At 38.8% G+C, this 20,048-nt stretch overlaps 1 protein-coding gene across 2 annotated transcripts in view; it reads right to left on the reverse strand.

Moving 5' to 3' along the window:
* Nucleotides 1–11,862, reverse strand: part of LOC120515928 (pyruvate dehydrogenase [acetyl-transferring]-phosphatase 1, mitochondrial-like) — a 33,648-nt gene extending 21,786 nt beyond the window's left edge. The window contains exon 1 of one of the 2 annotated variants that reach the window (XM_039737304.1): nucleotides 11,737–11,862. The gene's annotated coding sequence lies outside the window, so the exon portion shown is untranslated. The remainder of the gene's footprint in view (nucleotides 1–11,736) is intronic. The other variant, XM_039737303.1, reaches the window with a different exon arrangement.
* Between the last annotated feature and the right edge of the window lie 8,186 nt (nucleotides 11,863–20,048).

Below are 20,048 nucleotides of genomic sequence, written 5' to 3' on the forward strand. Positions count from 1 at the left end.
CATAAAGGCAACACCCTTTTTTTCTGCCCCTTTAAATGTGGAAAATGCATAGTGGCACATAGTTAACCATAGACTGCACAGACCATAAATACCAGGGGCCTCATTTTATCAAGCTTGTGTACATTTATATAAAAAAAGGAGGATTGAAATGCGCATATGCGGCTTCCCACATAAAAGTTGGTGTTTATAAAAGAAAAGCAACACTGACCCAAGCCTACACAACATTTCGGAGAAAATGGAAAACGACAACACTTTTGATCAAGCAGGAAAATACAGCCAAACCAACTAAATGAAGTCTCGCAAGTATGATAATTCATATCACTGAGTCATTATTATGTGATGTGACAAACATATTACACCACAAAAATGATTAATATGATACACAAACTGTATTTTAGATGCAATTTAAAAGGGTCAATGCTATGTATTTGCAAAAAAGAACTTTTTTGGTTTTTCATCAGTTTATATTAGGCTACCTGTTGTCACTTTTGAAGGAACTGGCCAACAGGTCAGGGATATCTGCCAATCTAACTCTTCATCATGCCTGCTGCACTGGAAGTTAACTGGTGAGGCACTACATACAGTTTTCGTATGGTATGGGGATATGGATGGATGGATGGATAGATAGATAGATAGATAACTTTATTTATCCCAAGGGGAAATTACAGGGTGTACATACATAAAACATTTTTGTCAACATAAGGCAATTTGCAGAGGTGTTTAGTTCTCGCAAAGTAATCCGAATTTACTGTACTCACATTACAATAAGGGCACCTGGTGAGCATTGTGTCTACAAAGCCTGGGTCAACACATGATTCATTTACTTTGGGGCAAAGTAGCTTTGACAGATGTGATAGTGCTGTATATAGTGGCTAAAAGCTCAGCTTTTCATATGGCCCGTACTATTCATTGTGACAGCAATCACATCATTACACGTAGCAGGTAATAGCAGCTAACCACTCAGTCGCTGGCACCTTACACCTTTACAGGACTCACAGAAAACACAGGACAGAAGCTACAATGCCTTGCATGATCTTACACTCTCAGTTGTGAAGCACAGCCAGATACCCTAGAATGCAAGTGGAAGGGTCCCCATGCATCAGGAGGGAGCTGCTCTATCAGCAGCATCACAATTGCATAGGCATGAGGTTAGCTAGCATACTCCATATAGGGATGTTACATGGTAGTGTTCAATGCACTTTCACGTACAGTATGCATATTTACAAGGTGCCTGTGATGTTTCAAAGGGTAAATTTCATAGAAATGTGCCTATGATGGGTTTTACAAATCTCATTTCATTTTTGGTGTTTGCACATTTTCACGCTTAATTGAACTTAGTCCTGATTTCTTTCTGTAGTTCACTGAATCATGTACATATTGTGTGAGAAGAACTGTTGTTTTATGTGTCCTCATAGCTCATGGAACCCTGACCAAGGAGACAGCTACCACTTCTCTGGCTCTGTACAATAGCACAGCAAAAATGCCTGGCTGCTACACAGTTCAGAGGACTAAGGCTACGCTAGAACTCCATCCTAGTCAACAAACTCTACAGCCAAGACTTTTTGGGTAAACACTAGGTGCAGCCCTGTAACTGACAGTTACAAAAATACAACTGAAAATTCAATGCTACAACTTCCGAGAGAAGCACTTAAAAGGAATGGGAAATTAAAAGCAAAGCTGTATAATCGTGGCGGTGGAGTCCGTAGAAAAAACCTTCAATTTGGACTCCTCAATTTATGGTATCATCAACTCTGACTCATTTATTTGTAATTAGACTAATACATTTACTATGTTGATTGAAAGCACACAACATACAAGACACAAATCATTTCATTACTGCTAATGTGAATCATCAGGGTACTTTTTAGCATCCTAAACTGTTAAAGTTTGGGTTTAAAGGCTGCACAGATGCCATTGTGGCTTTCATATATTATTTATTAAAGAAGTTATCACAATACAAAGTGAGCATTGCTCATTCTGCTCGACTTTAGTGGCACACCAGGCCTGTTAAGAAAACAGATTTAACAAGGATGCAGATATTCAGCTTGACCTTCCCCCAGCTTGCATTCCAAACTAACTGACTGAACTGTTCGTACCAAGACCAGCCTTAACTTCATTTGATAACAAAAATGTACATCAGAGTTGCACTGACATCTTTGCAGAGACTTCTAAAGCCAGAAAGTGAGAAATGAAGACACTGACTCTCAGGGGATTCCCTGGGGCATTTTGCCCCGAGTGACTTGTTAGTAAACTATTCAAAAATGACTGAAAATCTCTCCCTGCAACTGCAAGCTAATGTAAAGTCAAGTAAAGTCATATTTTATTTATTAAACACATTTAAATACAAAATAAGTCGACCACAGTGCTGTACAGCTTCCTTTATACACCAAATACATATTATATACTATACACAACACACACACAGAGTTAACAAAAGCAACAAAAATAAATACTGTACTCACATACCAATTTAGAAAGCTGTCAAAAAGATGGGCTTTCAGGTGAAATTTAATTTAAAAGTAACCAAAGTTGGTGTTGACCTAATCTAAAGAGTTGCACTATTCCAAATTTTAGGGGCAGCTACTTCAAAACTACTGGTCCCTCTAAGCCTAAGTCTAGTACTTGGTACAACAAATAACTTCTGGCTAAACCAGGAACTTCAAAACAAATGGTAAAACTTTATACAAAATCCTGCAGCAAACAGGAAGCCAGTGAAAAGGGGCTAACACTGCTGCAATTTGATTCTGTTTTTGCCCGTCTGTTAGGAGCTTGTAGGTTGTTAAAGGGCCAAGATTAATTTCTCTAGCACAAGTATGATCAGAAGGTCGAAAACACACAATCTCTGTTTTTCTGTCATTTAAATTAAGAATTTTTTTTTCACGGATTAAGATGGTCGCCCGAGTTTGTTTTGATCCATTTAGTTTTTGATTGCCCTGTCGTTTTTATCCACAATGTCTTTTCTTTGCTGGTTTATGACTCTCAATCTCTTTTAAATGCAAGATCAACAGTTGGCATACCTTTTCATTACGATCACACAGGCCAGAGTACTGGTCCTCCATTTCTTTCTGCTAGCTATACTGGCATACTTCTGCTGTAAGCACTGACCATTGTCCCGAAGGAAGCATCAGAGAAGACCAGGAAAGTGCTGGGGTGTACTTGTGAGGCTTTAGACTTACCTGGCATATCCTCTGGTTTCTAATCCTCGCTACAGTTTGGCTTATAATTGTTTCATCTCATGGCGCTTCCGGGAACCTATGTATAAATGGATCCAGCCTATTGTTTCAAGCCTCCATGATCAGCTCCTCTGTTGGTGATTACTGCATCTCCATAAGAGCGTGCCCCAACAGTCTGGCAAATTGACTCAATTGAAGATGACTCTGGTAAATGCTAGATCCTTAGCTAACAAAATGTTTATTTTAAATCATTTCTTTACTTCAAGAGGATTGGATTTTTTTTATTTGTGACTGAAACATGGTTAACAGTGGGTGAGTTAATCCCTTTCACTGAATTAGTACCCCAAACCGACAGCAAGTTTTTTAGTTCCCCAAGGTCTGCTGGTCTGGGGTCAATAGTGAAGTAACAACAATATTTAAAACCTGTTGTTACTGTCACCAATTGAAAACCGTTAGTTTACTCCTGGTTTGAATTATAGCTGTTTGAAATTGACCACTCTTGTTCTGTGTTGTGTGCAGTGGTGCATCTACATCAAATTATGACACTTTTAATTCCTGGGGATTTTAATATTCATGTGTGCTGCCTGAGTAAACCTCTGGTTAAAGACTTTTTCAACTTCATTGATTCTTTTAATCTTGTTTAGTCTGTGAAAGGCCCAACACATATGCATGGTCATACATTAGACTTTGTTTTATCAAATGGTTTAACTGTCTATAACAGTAATATTGGTGATGCTTGCTTTTCTGATCACATGCCTGTTATAACTTAGGCCTCCTTACCTTGCCAAACAGTCAACATTAGTAGTGAGACTTGCTGGTCTTGAATAATGAATGCAGTGCGTTCCACCCACCTTAACTGAGCACTGACCATCTAGTCACTTTAAGTAATGTTACTTTTTCTAACATTTTAGACTCTGTTGCTCCATTTAAAGTTAAGCTATCAAAATCAAAATCTGAGCCATGGTTAAACAATGCCACTCATACCCTGAGGCAAGCATGTAGGCGAGCAGAGCACAAGTGGAAAAAGACAAGCTTCAGGTGTCAAGCTGTCAGATGATATTGTAAAGGACAGTTTGTCCAATTATCAGAAAGCTGTAAAACCTGCTAGGATAAAGTACTTTTCAGATATTATTTCAAATAACTGTCATAGTTAAACAGTTTTATTTAATACTATTAACCTAATTGTTCATTTGTCTGCTTCTATACAGCCTGACATTACACTAAAAGTCTGTGAGTATTTTCTCCAATTTTTTGTTAATAAAATTGCTCACATTAGATCCCACATTACACCCTCTCCTGATGACCCATCTGTTCCTCTTACATGTACTGTTTTTCATAATTTTGAGCCAGTATCTCTCCCTTTCTTGGCAGAAGTAGTTAGTCACCTTAAATCCACAACTTGTCCGACAGATATTGTTCCTATTCACCTTCTTAAAGATGCTTTTGAACTGTCAGACCTAGCATTTCAGACATTATAAATAGTTGTCTTGAAACTGGTTTAGTCCCAGCCTTTTGTAAGCCTGCTGTAGGGGAGCCTTTAATTAAAAAAAAAAACAAAGCTGGACTTTACAGACTTGTCAAACTTCAGACCCACTTCCAAGTTGCACTTTCTTTCAAAAATTCTAGAGAATGCTGCCTTTTGACAGTTGCAAAATTTCTTAAATGAAATGGCATTTTTGAAGTATTTCAGTGTGGTTTTAAAACACACCACAGCACACAGTCTGGACTTCTTAAGGTTTTAAATGATCTCTCTTTTAATAAGTGATTCTGGGAATACCACGGTCTTATTGCTGTTAGATCTGACTGTAGTATTTGATACAGCTGTACATGTTGTCCTAAGGATTCATTTAAAAAAAAAAAAACACTATTTCCTTCCATTGCTATGCAGATGATACACAGATAAACAATATTTTCCACTGAAACAGATCAAACTAATTTTCTCAAACCTTTACTGGAATGTCACTGGATTTCACTAATGAAGCTCTCTCTCACTCTCTCTTGGGAGCAGAAAATAATAATCTTTTCGGAACAGAAAGATGAAATCCAGTCAGCCAAGACAAATCTGTATGCCAATAGACATTTCAAGAAGGAAAATGTGCCAGAAACAGTAATGCTATTCCCTATTAACTTGCAGATGACACAGCAAAGGGCATAACTGAGGAAAGCACTGCACACCACAAAGGGTCACACAGAAAAGTGATACAGAGTGCACTCCAATGCAAGAACCATCCACTTGAACTCAAAGGAGCAGCAACTAAGCAACAAGTCTGCACAACATCAAATACCACCTTTAAAGACTGACTATCAAAGATCTCTAAATAGCAAATAAACAGCCAGCCTCTTTATGTTATATGTTAGTCTAGTCTCTCTGCGTCCTCCTTTATATTTCAGTATACAAACGCCATTATCATATTTCCATAATCATTGTGTTTATCAATAAATAGTATTATTCTGTTTCTTAAAATGAGTGTGCTTCAGTTACCTTGATAGAACTCTAAAGGTCAGAGACCCACGTCCTACAACAGAGGGAAAAGTGAACATTCACTTTTTATTCCTACATTACAGACACGGAGTAGCATTAAATGAAAATCCTTAAAAAAATTAAAAAGAAACTTTTTTTTTTTTTTTATGAAAAGGCTGGAAGAAAATATTCTTAAATTGAATTTTCATGTGTGAAACTGGAAATTTTAACAATGTATTACAAGTTACATGTAGTTGAAGTAGGAGTCAGATTCAAGTTAATATGTAAAATACTCATTTCTTTCAAGAGTGTTAAAAATGTATTATTGGTTTTCACTCTGTGTTCCTTTTGCTTCTAGCAGGCTAGGTATCTGCAACAAAACATCCAGGTTTCCTTCTAGATTTGTATGGATTTATGATTATTTCCAGCATATAAACAATTAACATAGGTGCAATTAGCAATTTGGAACCACAAACGTACTACGCCAGCTTCACTGTCCCGAGTGCATAACGTGCCTTGGGATAGGAAGGCTCACTATCCAGCAGCAATATGTTACTTTTGTTTGTTTGTTTTTTTTTTTTTTTTTTAAATCGCTCTATCCACCATCAACTTTCTGAAGCTATCACTCTATTCATTTTCTAAACATGTTTACAGCAAATTAGGGTAATGGATAGTCAACACCCTTCTTTGTAGTAATCCCCAGGGCCAGCCCTGCAGTGGGCATTAGACCCACTATGTATTGATTACTTAAACATGTAACAGGATTACTGTATTTTATAGCTATGCAACAGTATTACTTAAGGGGATGCCAACCTATCCCATAAACACTTTCACCAATTAAGCAACTGCTGTTTACTGGGAACAGGTTTTTATTTGAAAATAGGTATTTTTCCATACGAATGTGCCCCTCAACTGCTTTGTGGCAATGCTGTCAGGATAGACTGCAACCTGGTATGTCAAAAACAGATTCCCAAGCAAAAGACTTTATTTACATTGAGGTCAATTAGTACACTTCATATTTCATCTAAAAGTATCTCAGTCATGATTTTTGGCTTATAACTGATTTTTTTTTTTTAACTATAAAAATTAACATTGCAATTAATCTAAACCTGAAAGGAGTATTTACAGATACTGTATGTAGCATGAATGTACATTGCATGCACAAAATTAACAAAATTAATTTGCAAACAGATGCTACCTAATAGTCCAAACTGAACACCAACAGCAGACTAATATCTGCGCTATTTCACACTGTTCTCAATTCAAGGCATCTTTGCATACCTCAGTTCAAAGAAAGGAAGAGGAAATTGAAGACAAATGGAAAACTGTAGCCGAAGCTTTCACATCATAGGGTGGAGTGGTGGCTCTGAAGCTAAGGATCTGCGATGGTATCTGGAAGGTTGCCAGTTCAAATCCCCGTTACTGCCAAAACAGATCCTGTTCTGCTGGGCCCTTGAGCAAGGCCCTTACCCTGCAATTGCTCCAGGGGTGCCATACAATGGTTGACCCTGTACTCTGACCCCAAAGGATACATGAAAACTAACAAATTAATAATACAAGAAATAGTATAACGTGAAATAAAGAACAAGAAAAATATATATCTGGATGTAGAAACCAGAGGACAGAAGAAGAGAGATCTATATGTTTTACATGTAAAACAGTAGATTTAGAAGTTCAAAATATCATGGAATAGATTTCATTAATATTAATGTTTGTCTACTTCATTGTCCTGAAGAAAATACACACTTAAGGTGTTCCATTTCAATCAGAAAAAACACACCAATTGAAACTGACAAGCACTGTCAAAGTCAAAGTAACTTTATTACCATCTCATTCGCATAGAAGTATACACAGAGATGAAATGATAAAGCTCAGGGCATATGTAAACTAGGTACTCCGTCAACACAATAAACTAGGACTCTCTTCTCCAGCAGGCAGGATCACCTGTAATGTAATTTATAATGATTTCCAACTTCTCACTCACAAAAACTAATATAAACTATGACAAGGTTAATGTTTCAGTTGAAATTGCACACCACTTTTAGCTATAGCAGTAGTTCTCTGCCTTATCTATGCCCTATAATGCATTTGGATTGAAGACCATGCATTAATTGTGGCAAAACTAAATGTAATCAAATGACCAACCAGCATCAAAGGTAGAGTAAGAGGAGTCAACAGTTGGGGTTCATCCACTGCTACAGATAAGGAGTTGATAAGGCAGGGGATCGATCCATTGTCTCACTAAACATGTGTATGCCGGTGATGTAAATGATGATTTCATTCTGTTCAGAGTCAACAAATTGCTGGAAAGGGAAGGTGTAATAGAAGAAACAACAAGAGAAGAATTTTCAGCTGTTACAGTTAACATCCTTAGAACGTATTCAACAGCTAATGTTCCGAACAGCTACAGCATACGATTATGTAGCTCATCAACTGAAGCCTTGATACCCCAACACTCCCCTAAATATGGTTAATAAATACCTGCAGATAGGGTTATAGTACCTGCTATTGCTAAACTTTGTGATATATCAGTCAGGACAATCAGAAGAAAAACAGAACAGTATGATATAAGACAAGCATAATACACTATTTTGACAACTTAACATAGAGTAAACTTTTTCAGAGAGACCAAAAACATACCTGCCACAGGTTCAGTTGACCACTCCAAATTGATGAAATTTATGCTTGCTGGTAAAACACAGAAATGTTTAGAAGTGGAATGCCTCTTACCCCAACTGTTGACGCGGATGAGTCATTTGATTACATTCAGTTTTGGCACGATTAGGGCATAGTTCTTAATGAAATATGGCAAAGTGTAGTTTGAGAAACAAACATTTTACAGGTTTTTAGTTGTCTTCTTCACTAAATACACATCAAATACCAGTGTCATCTCCAACAGGGAAAAGACAACTCCAGGACACTGAACATAATACTCCTTTCCAGTCATCTTCTGTAAAATATCTGTATTATTTGCCAATTTTAACCTTTACTTTTTATTTGCCAGTTTCATATATGACTTCTTTCAAACTCTGCCTCTAAGGCCAGCATCGTCTTTTTCCTGTTGTAGATGCAGATTAGTTTCAGAGCACTTGCTGCTCCAGTAACTGAGCTACTTTTGTCAGATCTTTCTTTCTGGAACAGGAAAAACCTGATCCCGCTCCAAAATGCAGGAATAATGAAATATGTGCATCTCTGGCCAAACATATCACATAATTCTAAAAATGTGTTATAGAAATACAGGTTTGGCTAAATTCAGGTTTTCTGGAACAAAATGGACACAATTTCAGTGAGCATAGACCTACTTTAACCAGATTTCAAACTAATTCTGCTTTCTGTAGCAGATCCCTGATTAGTCACCCCTCACAGATGAAAACCACATTGGGCACAGAGGAGTTGCTTTCCATTGCACTTGTTATGTTGCTTACCTGCATGAATTTAAACTGCACCTTGGAAGTTTGAGTGCAGTTTACTTAAGCAAAATGCAAATAGTTTACTGGTAGGTACAGTTCTGAGGTAAAGCTCTTGGCTGAAGGCCAGTGTGCACATGCCTAATGCATTTGAACATCTACACCAAATTCATTGTCAGTCATTTTCGTATGGACAGAGACAATTTCATACATGATGTGGGAGTGTGGATGAAGGTTATTAAATGAAAACATAGTAGTGTAGACATAGCCTTGGACATGGCAGCACAGAACACATACCCAGGCTGAGACATGCATAAACCCAGAAAATAAGTTTACTGGTCCACCATGTTCCACTCTTATCATTAAACAAACCAAACTGGATGTATTCATAAATGATTTGAAATGTAGAATTATAATTATACTGTGCAGTAAGCATTTCCGCTGCAATGCCATTTTAATACTCTTGCACATAATACTTTTTGTTTAAATTTTCTGAATTAAAAAATGTAATTTAATAATTTAAAAGTAAAATAATGTCTAACATACATAAATAAACAGTGACATGAACATATTGCTGTTTAACTAGATGTACTTTGATTTTCCTTCTGTGCTACAGTATCTTCTTATAACTAAAATAATCACTTGGATTAAACTGGAATTCACAACCATTTCCATATACGTTCATAGCATTTTATTTTAAAATGAGAATGCATGTTCATTATTGTTTATTACATTTGGAAAAATGATTTTCTGTGGTTATGATTTGAACATCCATTTTTGATGCCTTTACTATTATTTTTAAGCCTTCTTGTTTATTTTGCAATAAGGTGCATGACATCAGTGATAAAAGCCTACAACAAACAGAGTTTACTTTATATCAGTGTTGCTTGGTTTTCTTGTTGTCCTTGCCACAGTTTTATGCAAATGTTAAACATTTTAAAGATAACATAAGCAAGACTAAAAATGACATACAGTACTCTCAACTTTATTTGCAAATATTACAAATAACAATCTACCATACTTTCAAAAAGTTACTATCAATTACATTTTTCATTTGTTTATCTATCTCAGAATCTTGGTCAGCTGGTGCCATTCCAACAGCACTGGGTCCAAGGATGGTACGTTGGGTCTGGATTTGGCACCAATCCATTGCAAGGCATAAACACAGACTGACTCGTACCAGGTCAATTTAGAGTTAACAAGCTAAACTGAAACGTTAGAGGACATGGTGATAAAGTTAATTATATGAAAAAAGAAAAAGCTTTCAAGATGGGGGAAAAAACTCAACTATGGGGAGAACACGCAAACTTCACACTGAACTCCTTGAAACCAGGGCTTGCAAGCTGTAAGCCAGCGATAAACACCTGCTCTACCATGCCACTTCCCATTTTTACACTTTTACTTCATTAATCCATACTTGCCAATTTCAGTTTTACACTCTTCAAAATTTCTGCCTGGAATACCTGGCCCAAGTCTGCTGGTCCAATCCCTGTTAAAGTCACATCACTTCCCTGTGCTCAAGTGTAAGAAATATATATCTAAAGACGTATATGCTGTTCTTATTAAGCACCTGAAATTAAGTCTAAAAACACTCTTAAAACGTTTGAATTAAAGGCTACTGCTAAAGTTGTCAGGCTGTAGATATTTGTTAAAACCACGTTGACAAGACTTGTAAAAACATCCCTTTACTTAACTTGGAGTTTTACTGAGTGACCGCAGTTGAGGCCTTTATTTGTTTACATCCTGGGATTAAAACGTTGCACGGACCTCACTAACCACCCCGCCTTTTTCTCCAGCAAAGCGCTTATCAGCACAGAAACGCATTCTGTCATTACGTACACGAGTCTCGCATTTAAACGCTAGTATAATAAAAGTGGTTAAAATTACCCGTCCCCCACGCCAAAATATTTCCCAAGTAAACTGACTAGAACTGCAGAGAGGCGGGCTCGCCTCGCTTCCAGAAAACATTCCCTGCTTAAAATAATCACAGACAAAAATGGTACTCAGCTTCGTTTAATCCTGCGTGACAGACTTCTAAAAGGTAACGGTTTAGATTAATAGTGCGCAGATGAAAGTACTGTAATGTGTAATTCGATTAATGTGCGTAGCTGTTGGACGCGTTAATTTTATGAAGCAAATCCTATATTTAAATAAGAATACTTTAAACGGTATTTTACAGATTTCATAAAGACACCCAAGACAATATGCATTGACCCGCTGTTAAAAGGCCCTGTACACGTTTCTTGCAATACATGAAGACCCATTATATTTCTCTACCTACCAACGTACCAGATTTCAACCACAAAACCCTAGTAACGTCCTTCATTTAGCTTAAAATGCTCCTGATCGACCAATATGCCTCGCTCAGCATTGCATTGCCTTGGCATTGCATTGCATTGCATGGGATGGGCCGTGAAGCGAGTTCAAGATACTTCGTCCCTCGCTGTAAAAAAACATCAATTCGAGTATGTCACACACAACAGCGTCAGCGGGAAGCACCTACTGAAATCGTATCTTTTCTCGGGATTTAAGCATGCAAGCGCCAAGTGAGTGCGCCTATTCTAGCAACTGCAATCAAACACATCTTCGTTTAAGTCGTATAAAGCCTGCAAACCACAGCCATTTCTTGCGAAATGACAACATGCGACGCAACAAGGTCAGAAAAAGCACACAAACCGAACAGTCGAATACCCACCGCTCGTCGACAATCTACAGGCTGCACAAGACTTCTGCTTCACTCCTGCAAAGTTGACACTAGAGCCGCAGCGACACAAAACTGCCACCATGCCAGGTTAGTTGGGCGTGCTCACTCGAGTAGCTGATTGGCCATCCGACGGAGGCACGAAAAATGTAGTGACGTAACAAGGAGTAGTTTAACCTTTTATTGTCAGAGACAGGGACAAATCAGTAGAGCTGAGACGGGTCTGGTCTTAGTATAATTCAGTATACACAAGTCCTGTTCTGTGGCCTATGCGGAAGAAAGTGGGTTGTCTCTCTGCATAACCGGACTATGCGTGTCACAAAATGGATCAACGGGTAGATAGCAACAAAAATTTTATGAACTTTGTTCTAATAACGTTGTAACCTGCCTAACACAAGTGAATTCCCCCACTTTTGCTGCTACTTATACACAAGTAATCTTTTAATTTCTTTCATTAAAACGCTATGCACAGGACCAGAAAGTTTATAAATGTCGGACTGTTCTTTAACTATTAACATTATTGAGCGCTTGCTACAATATTGTAGTATTATGTCATTTTCAGACAAATGCCATTGTATAGTCGTGCTATTCAAATCATGGTGTTTTAAAGTAAAAATTTGGTCTGCCCAACCATTACTGTAATTATCATAACTCTCTTATCAAGGTCAGAATGTCGTGAATCAGTTCTGAAGGGTTGCCAGCTCTGTCTGGTTTCCTGCCGCTGTGGCAGGATGTTCCACTAAGTCATTTGGGTACTTAGAATTCCATAGCGCAACTATTTTTGGTCAGTGTGCCAACAACGTTTCAGGGTAAAACCACTTTGAGCTGGAATTGAATTTGTACTTACTCTCCAGTGTTGTGACAGCCTGAAAATAAAAATAACATGTGAAAAAATAGGTGCCTAAAACCACTCAAGCCTTCAGTCAAGCTAAATCTGTTTACATGCGTTATGATTAGTAGTATTTTATTGTTCATCACTATAGTAAGTTTCAGTTAATTTTGAAGGTTTTTTAGGTGTTTCCAAAAACTAACTTGAGCATATCTTCTTGAGACAGGTGCAATACGTTGGGTATCCAAAAATACAAAATATTCAATAAGAACAGATTTCATAATATCAGCTCAAGTGTAAATATATCTGATTGTTGTATGAAGCGATTTGTTTGAAAACCTTTACCAGTATCATCTCTGTTCATAGCTAGAAAGTTCTGGGTTCAGATCCCAGCAAGGGCAATGTTTGTGTTGAGTGTGAACACTCTGTCCTTGTGTGGATGGGATTATCTTCCACATTTCAAAACAAAAAATGAATTGGTGACTTTAGTTGGTTCTGTATTATATAAATGTACCTTGCAATTGCCTACCACCTGATGCTTTTTGAATGATCAATGGTATTGGTACTTCTAAGATTTATTTGTTTATATGTTTTGTGTCCTGCAGTCCATGCAGTTTAGGTTCTCCAGACGACAATACAGAAAGCCTCATCTGCCAAAAATGCATAGTTAACTCAGAATTTGGTGGGGGAATAGTGATTAGGCAATCTAAAAATTGATTCAGTTTGTTTAGACAATTCGGCCATTTCTGATATGGCTTTAGTCTCTCCATGTCCTACTGAAGTCAGTACACAATCAAACTCAGCATCGCCAATTCAGCAGCAGGGTGAGTGGGTAACAGTTAGACAGGGTCCTAAGAAGTCATAATTTAGTTTCTCTGCACCAAGGTCAAAAATCTGGGCCTAAAACATATTCTCAGCAGCACATCTGTCGAGGCTGAAAACAAAGTGCTCATAATTGGTGACTTCTTTCATAGCTCAGAATGTTAGAATTCCAAACTATGTTAATCCAGCAGTCAAAGTTAAATGCCTTCCAGGGGTAAAGTTATCTGACAAAGAAGCAAAATTGGGCCTTCTGGACTACAATCAAGTGTCTACCTGTGGTGTTATGGGTCCACAGCTCGTTGAGAAAAGGCCATTCATTTTAAATAAATAATCACCGCACCCGAGGCGGCTTCGTGAGGGGCGATGTTATAGCGAGCAGGCAGTCGTCGATGTGGGCGTTTCTCACCGTGTGCACAGGTGAGGAACTGCCCACATTCGTGATTGCTCCCGTGGCTAATGCTACAGCTGTGATGGCCCCTCACGTTTTAAAAAGAAGCGCGAGTCGGTTGTGTAGAAGAAGGAATTGATCGGAGAAAAAAAAAGAAAAAGGAAAGAAAGGAAAAGAGGACGGAGGTTACAGAGAGCGAGGAAGCAGGCGGTGCGTGAGTGTGGTGAGCGCGCGATCGAGGCAGAGGCAGCTGCGAGGAAGCTGGGTGTTAGGCCGACACCAAGGCGTTTGAGTTGAGGTTGCTCCCGCTGAGTGACCAGGTAGCGGGAGTGCCTAGAGGAAAGCGACGAGCCGCAGAAGGCCGTGGAAAGGCAGCGGAAGTCGGGAGGCTTGGTGGTGGAGTCCCCAATGTGTGCGTCCTGGCTATTGGGGTAATCAAGTCTCGGGACTGGGATGAGTGCCATACCGGAGCCAGGGATCGGGAGGTCTCCAGTCTCGCGTGTGTTCTAGGAGGGCAGCTGCAGAGAGCGTCTTGCCTGCTGCTAAGCCCAAATGGGATAAGCAGGTGAGACGCTAACAGAAACGCTAATAAACTATGCACCGGATTTGTTGTTGTTTTTAAGACTGCTTCCATGAGAAGATTTTACCTCTCGTTTTAAAGGATTGTTTTTTTTTTCCAATGGTTTTAACCTCCATGTGTTCTTTTTATGGATTATTTATTTAATGAAGAACTTTGCAACTGCACTATTTATGGAACACTGTTTTTGTTGACTGTTTTTAATAAAAGCACTGTTTTCACTTTTAACCATCCCCTTGCTAAGATGCTCAATTATTGCCTTCACTGACTAGCTCTCTCGGTTTCATTATCGACGGTGTTGGGTTCAAGGGTTCCCAAACATCAAAGGGAGTGTGGAGCCAGAACCCACATCGTCACACTACCTTATTGTTGCATGTTGGCACTAATAATATATACTTACACCAATCTGAGGTATTGGCCCCTTATGCATTAAGGAGTTTATGGCATTTATATGCCCAAATTGCATACCCAAAAATAAATGGCTATTACTCTGCTTAGATCTAATCCCTCTTTCTTCATAATCCCACTCAAAAGGCCGCACTTCAGTTTTATTTCCCATTTGTAATTGTGCTTGTTTCTGACTTCGGAGTCAGGAGAGGTGATTCAGAGGTGAGTGCAATTAAAATCCGGATAAAAAAAATATCACATGCACAGTCAATTCCTTTAGTGGGGCAGGATTATACTGTGAAAAAGCCACTAGCTTTTTTTCTCTCATGTGTTCATGACACAGCGATGCCTGATACAATGATATTCAATCAAAGTAAGGGGTCCTCGATGAAACCTTGAGAGGCACAAGTACAGCCTAACAGTACTCACAGGTATGCTAGGAAATGCTGCCTGTGCTCTAAGATGAAATTTAAAACACTGCTCAGTAAACTAACATAGTAAGAACATGCAACACACAGTATCCGGGTATGGTAGTTGAATTCTTGACACTTGAATTGTAAGCCTACATGCCGCAATGCATCAAATTTATACTAAAAAGTACTTACAAGTCAAACATAGCACCAAGTCCTTCATCAAATGCATCATTCTTAATAGAGTCAAAACTGTGAGCAGAATCTGGCTCAAGCTTTGTGCATAAAAATGTGTAAAGATGAGTTGTCACAGAAGCCATTTATTTCTTGTCTTTTGAGTACTGCCATGGCATTTAATATGAATGGCCAATCATAGACAACTATACATCATTAGAATGGGGTGAAACTCAACTATCCAATGATAATGAGCCTTTCACTGTATATGGCTTGAAGTAGGTAAAATCTTTGATAAAAGCAGATTCACTCAATTGTGGTGCACTGCTTGTCTTTGGGTATATGTGTGCAAATTGCATATTTTAATAATGAAAAAGAGCAGACAATATGGAAACTTAGGATTTATGTAGAATAAAACACTCTTGAGTTTGTAAAAATTCAATTATTGTTTTTGACTTGTGGGTTTACTGCAATGTACACAAACAACTTTGAAATAAGGCCATGTTCTGTGAGATGGACACCTCATGCATAAGTGGCTATAGAGGAACTTCATATCTTTATGCACCAAAGCTAAAAAAAAATTTAGCTTTTAATTTTGTTTGGCCTTTTACCAAGATTATATAGATATATCATCTACAGCAGATTTAATTCCCTTCACTGCTGGTTTAGAAACCTGGTGTGCAAATAAAAGCATAGCTTCTGTGAACGATTGGAATGATTTTTGGAAAGGCCTAGATTTTTCAAGAAAGATGGTCCATACTGGCTGTAGCCTTGTAATCTTAATTCATGGGCTGTTGTTCATCCCACCTGTTACTATCCTGTAGCTGTTATCCAGAGTGCCTGTTGTGGGGCATCTTATAAATTAGTCTTGTAGCAAAAGTTAAATCACTTGATAACCAAAGGATAAAAAGCATAATTAGACCAAGAATTAAAATTGGATCATTCATTAGGGGTAGGTGTATTTGTATATTAATTTAAATTAAAACAAAAATATAATATCAGCACAAAACATCCTTGCAGTTTAAATAAATAAACTAAATATTTGCACTATTGGAAATAAAGCTGCTTTGGTAAATTATATTAAGTACACAGTCTGATTTGTATCTTCTCACAGAAATCTGGTTTAGTAAATCTGACACTATCCCCTTAGTCAAGATCGAGGAGGTGGCCTTAGGATAATGTGACAAACAGAACATTGCCTGTAAAAATATGCATCCTTTAAGGCAATGATTCCCAACCACTGTGCGCGCACATTAGTGTGCCGTGAGAGATCATCAAGTGTACCGTGGAAAATGATTCAATTTCACTTAATTGGTATGAAAATGATTATTTATTTACTGCAAATAATTTGTCTTTGTTCGTCTATGGGACAGTGATAGGCAGAACAATTAAATACTCTTAATCTGTGTATCTACCTGTTGCCATTCAAACAGTAGAATTAGTGATGCTTCGGCTGTGACAGCAGTGATAGCAATGGATAAATATCTCAAAAGAAAAAGTACACAATCCGAACTGGGTTCTGGAGAAAATTGTGACCCAGATGAAGGCCCTCGTATGAGTAGTGGTCAGAAGAAAGCTCAGCTTCGTGAACAGACTAAGAAACAGGCATCTTTAGCGAGGAAAACCACAAAGACAAATGAGAGAGCTCTCAAAGCTAGCTACAAAGTTGCTGAACTCATCACCAAATCAAAACAGGCACACACAGTGGCAGAGACATTAATACTACCTGCCTGCAAAATCATTGCAAATGAGATATTCGGCCCTGGTGCTCTTAAAGAAACAGCCCAAGTCCCTCTCTCAAATAATACAATTTCCAGATGTATTGATGAGATGTCTGCAGACATTGAAAGGATTGTTTTGGAAAAGTTGCACGCCAGTGGAAAATTTGCATTGCAAGTCGATGAATCTACGGATATCAGTGGACATGCACAACTTTTGTGCACTTTGTAGATGGAGACATCATCAGAGAAAACTTCCTGTTTTGCAAGGAATTGCCAGAAAGAACAACAGGAGAGGAAATTTTTCGAGTTGTATCAAAGTGCCTTGAACAAGGAGGACTTAGGTGGGAAAGCTGCATAAGTGTTTGCACTGATGGAGCTGCCGCCCTGTTCGGGCGCACCAAAGCATTTGTAAGCAGAGTGAAAGAGCAACATCCAGATGTTATTGCGACTGAATGTTTTCTACACCGTGAAGCACTCATTGCCAAGACATTACCAGCAGACCTAGCTCCCGGATTGAACGATTTTGTGTGTATGATAAACTTTGTGAAAACAAGACCTGTAAAAAGTCGCATGTTTGCATCATTGTGTGAGGAAATGGGAGTGGAGCATAAAGTGCTATTGCTGCATACGGAGGTCTGGTGGTTGCCCCGTGGCAAAATTTTAGCCTGTGTGTATGAACTGCGGAGGAACTAAAAGTGTTTTTGACAAATGAGAGGTGTGACGACGCTAAGTTGCTTTCAAGTAATGAGTGGTGTGCAAGACTAGCATGTCTGGCGGATATATTTCAACATTTCAATGACCTGAACACACGTATGCAAGGCCGAAATGAAAACCTGCTCACAAGAGCAGATAAAATAAATGGATTTCCTTCAAAGGTGCAGCTCTGGCAACAACATGTGGAAAGTGCCAACCTTGACATGTTCCCACACATCCAGAAATGGCAAGGTATCAACATTGCTGCACTGTGTGAGACAGTTGGCAAGCATTTGAAAACTCTTGAACAGAAATTGTCATTTTATTTCCCTTCAGTTTCCACTGATTGCCTTGACTGGGTTAGGAAGCCATACAGCTCATCCGCAGTTGGAAAGGACATGACTTTGCAGGAACAGGAGAAAATAACTGTACTGAGAGAAAATAGTGGTTTAAAGCTGAGCTTTGCTGATCTACTGTTGGACAGTTCTTGGCTGACTGCTGCTAAGGAGTTCCCCATTCTGGCAAGCAGAGCTATTTCAGCCCTGCTCCCATTTTCCACAACCTACCTATGCGAGCTTAGCTTTTCAAGCATGACTGCTAAAAAAACGAAAAAAAGAGAGACTCAGAGCTGTTGAAAAAGATCTTCGTGTGTGTCTTTCTTCAATTCCTGCGTGTATATCAGCATCGTGTTCAACTAAACAGGCCCAGGTTTCACACTAAGTAAGTAAATTGTGAGTAAATTGAAACTAGAAGATAATTATATTTCATTACATATACTTTTGTGACATTTTTGTTTGGTGGTGTGCCGTGGGATTTTTCTAATGTAAAATATGTGCCATGGCTCAAAAAAGGTTGGGAAACACTGCTTTAAGGTACTCATATTAGGTATTAAAACAGATTCAAGCACAAAGATAGATAGATAGATAGATAGATAGATAGATAGATAGATAGATAGATAGATAGATAGATAGATAGATAGAATAAACTGAATGTCGAAAAAACGAAAGAACTGGTGATCGACTTCAGGAAGAAACAGCTGACACACACCCCGGTCTACATCAACAACACTGCTGTGGACATTGTGCAGTCTACCAAGTTCCTAGGAGTAAATGTGACAAACAACCTCACCTTGTCCCTGCACACCTCCTTCATCACCAAGAAGGCTCACCAGCGCCTGATCTTCTTGCGGAGGCTAAAGAGGGCCCATCTCAGCAAGTCAGTCCTCGCCACTTTCGGCAGAGGGACCATGGAGAGCATGCTAACCAGTCTCTGTGGCAGGAGAGCTACAGCGCTTCGGACTGGAAAGCACTGAGGAAGGTGGTGAGGGCTGCTGAGAGGATCATTGGAGCCCCGCTGCCTAATGTGTTTGGCAATGTGTGTGTAAGGCTTGGTGGTGGAGTCCCCAATGTGTGCGTCCTGGCTATTGGGGTAATCAAGTCTCGGGGACTGGGATGAGTGCCATACCGGAGCCAGGGATCGGGAGGTCTCCAGTCTCGCGTGTGTTCTAGGAGGGCAGCTGCAGAGAGCGTCTTGCCTGCTGCTAAGCCCAAATGGGATAAGCAGGTGAGACGCTAACAGAAACGCTAATAAACGATGCACCGGATTTGTTGTTGTTTTTAAGACTGCTTCCATGAGAAGATTTTACCTCTCGTTTTAAAGGATTGTTTTTTTTTTCCAATGGTTTTAACCTCCATGTGTTCTTTTTATGGATTATTTATTTAATGAAGAACTTTGCAACTGCACTATTTATGGAACACTGTTTTTGTTGACTGTTTTTTAATAAAAGCACTGTTTTCACTTTTAACCATCCCCTTGCTAAGATGCTCAATTATTGCCTTCACTGACTAGCTCTCTCGGTTTCATTATCGACGGTGTTGGGTTCAAGGGTTCCCAAACATCAAAGGGAGTGTGGAGCCAGAACCCACATCGTCACACTACCTTATTGTTGCATGTTGGCACTAATAATATATACTTACACCAATCTGAGGTATTGGCCCCTTATGCATTAAGGAGTTTATGGCATTTATATGCCCAAATTGCATACCCAAAAATAAATGGCTATTACTCTGCTTAGATCTAATCCCTCTTTCTTCATAATCCCACTCAAAAGGCCGCACTTCAGTTTTATTTCCCATTTGTAATTGTGCTTGTTTCTGACTTCGGAGTCAGGAGAGGTGATTCAGAGGTGAGTGCAATTAAAATCCGGATAAAAAAAATATCACATGCACAGTCAATTCCTTTAGTGGGGGCAGGATTATACTGTGAACAAGCCACTAGCTTTTTTTCTCTCATGTGTTCATGACAC

Source organism: Polypterus senegalus, chromosome 15 (assembly GCF_016835505.1).
Source record: "Polypterus senegalus isolate Bchr_013 chromosome 15, ASM1683550v1, whole genome shotgun sequence".
Classification (NCBI taxonomy): Eukaryota; Metazoa; Chordata; class Cladistia; order Polypteriformes; family Polypteridae; genus Polypterus; species Polypterus senegalus.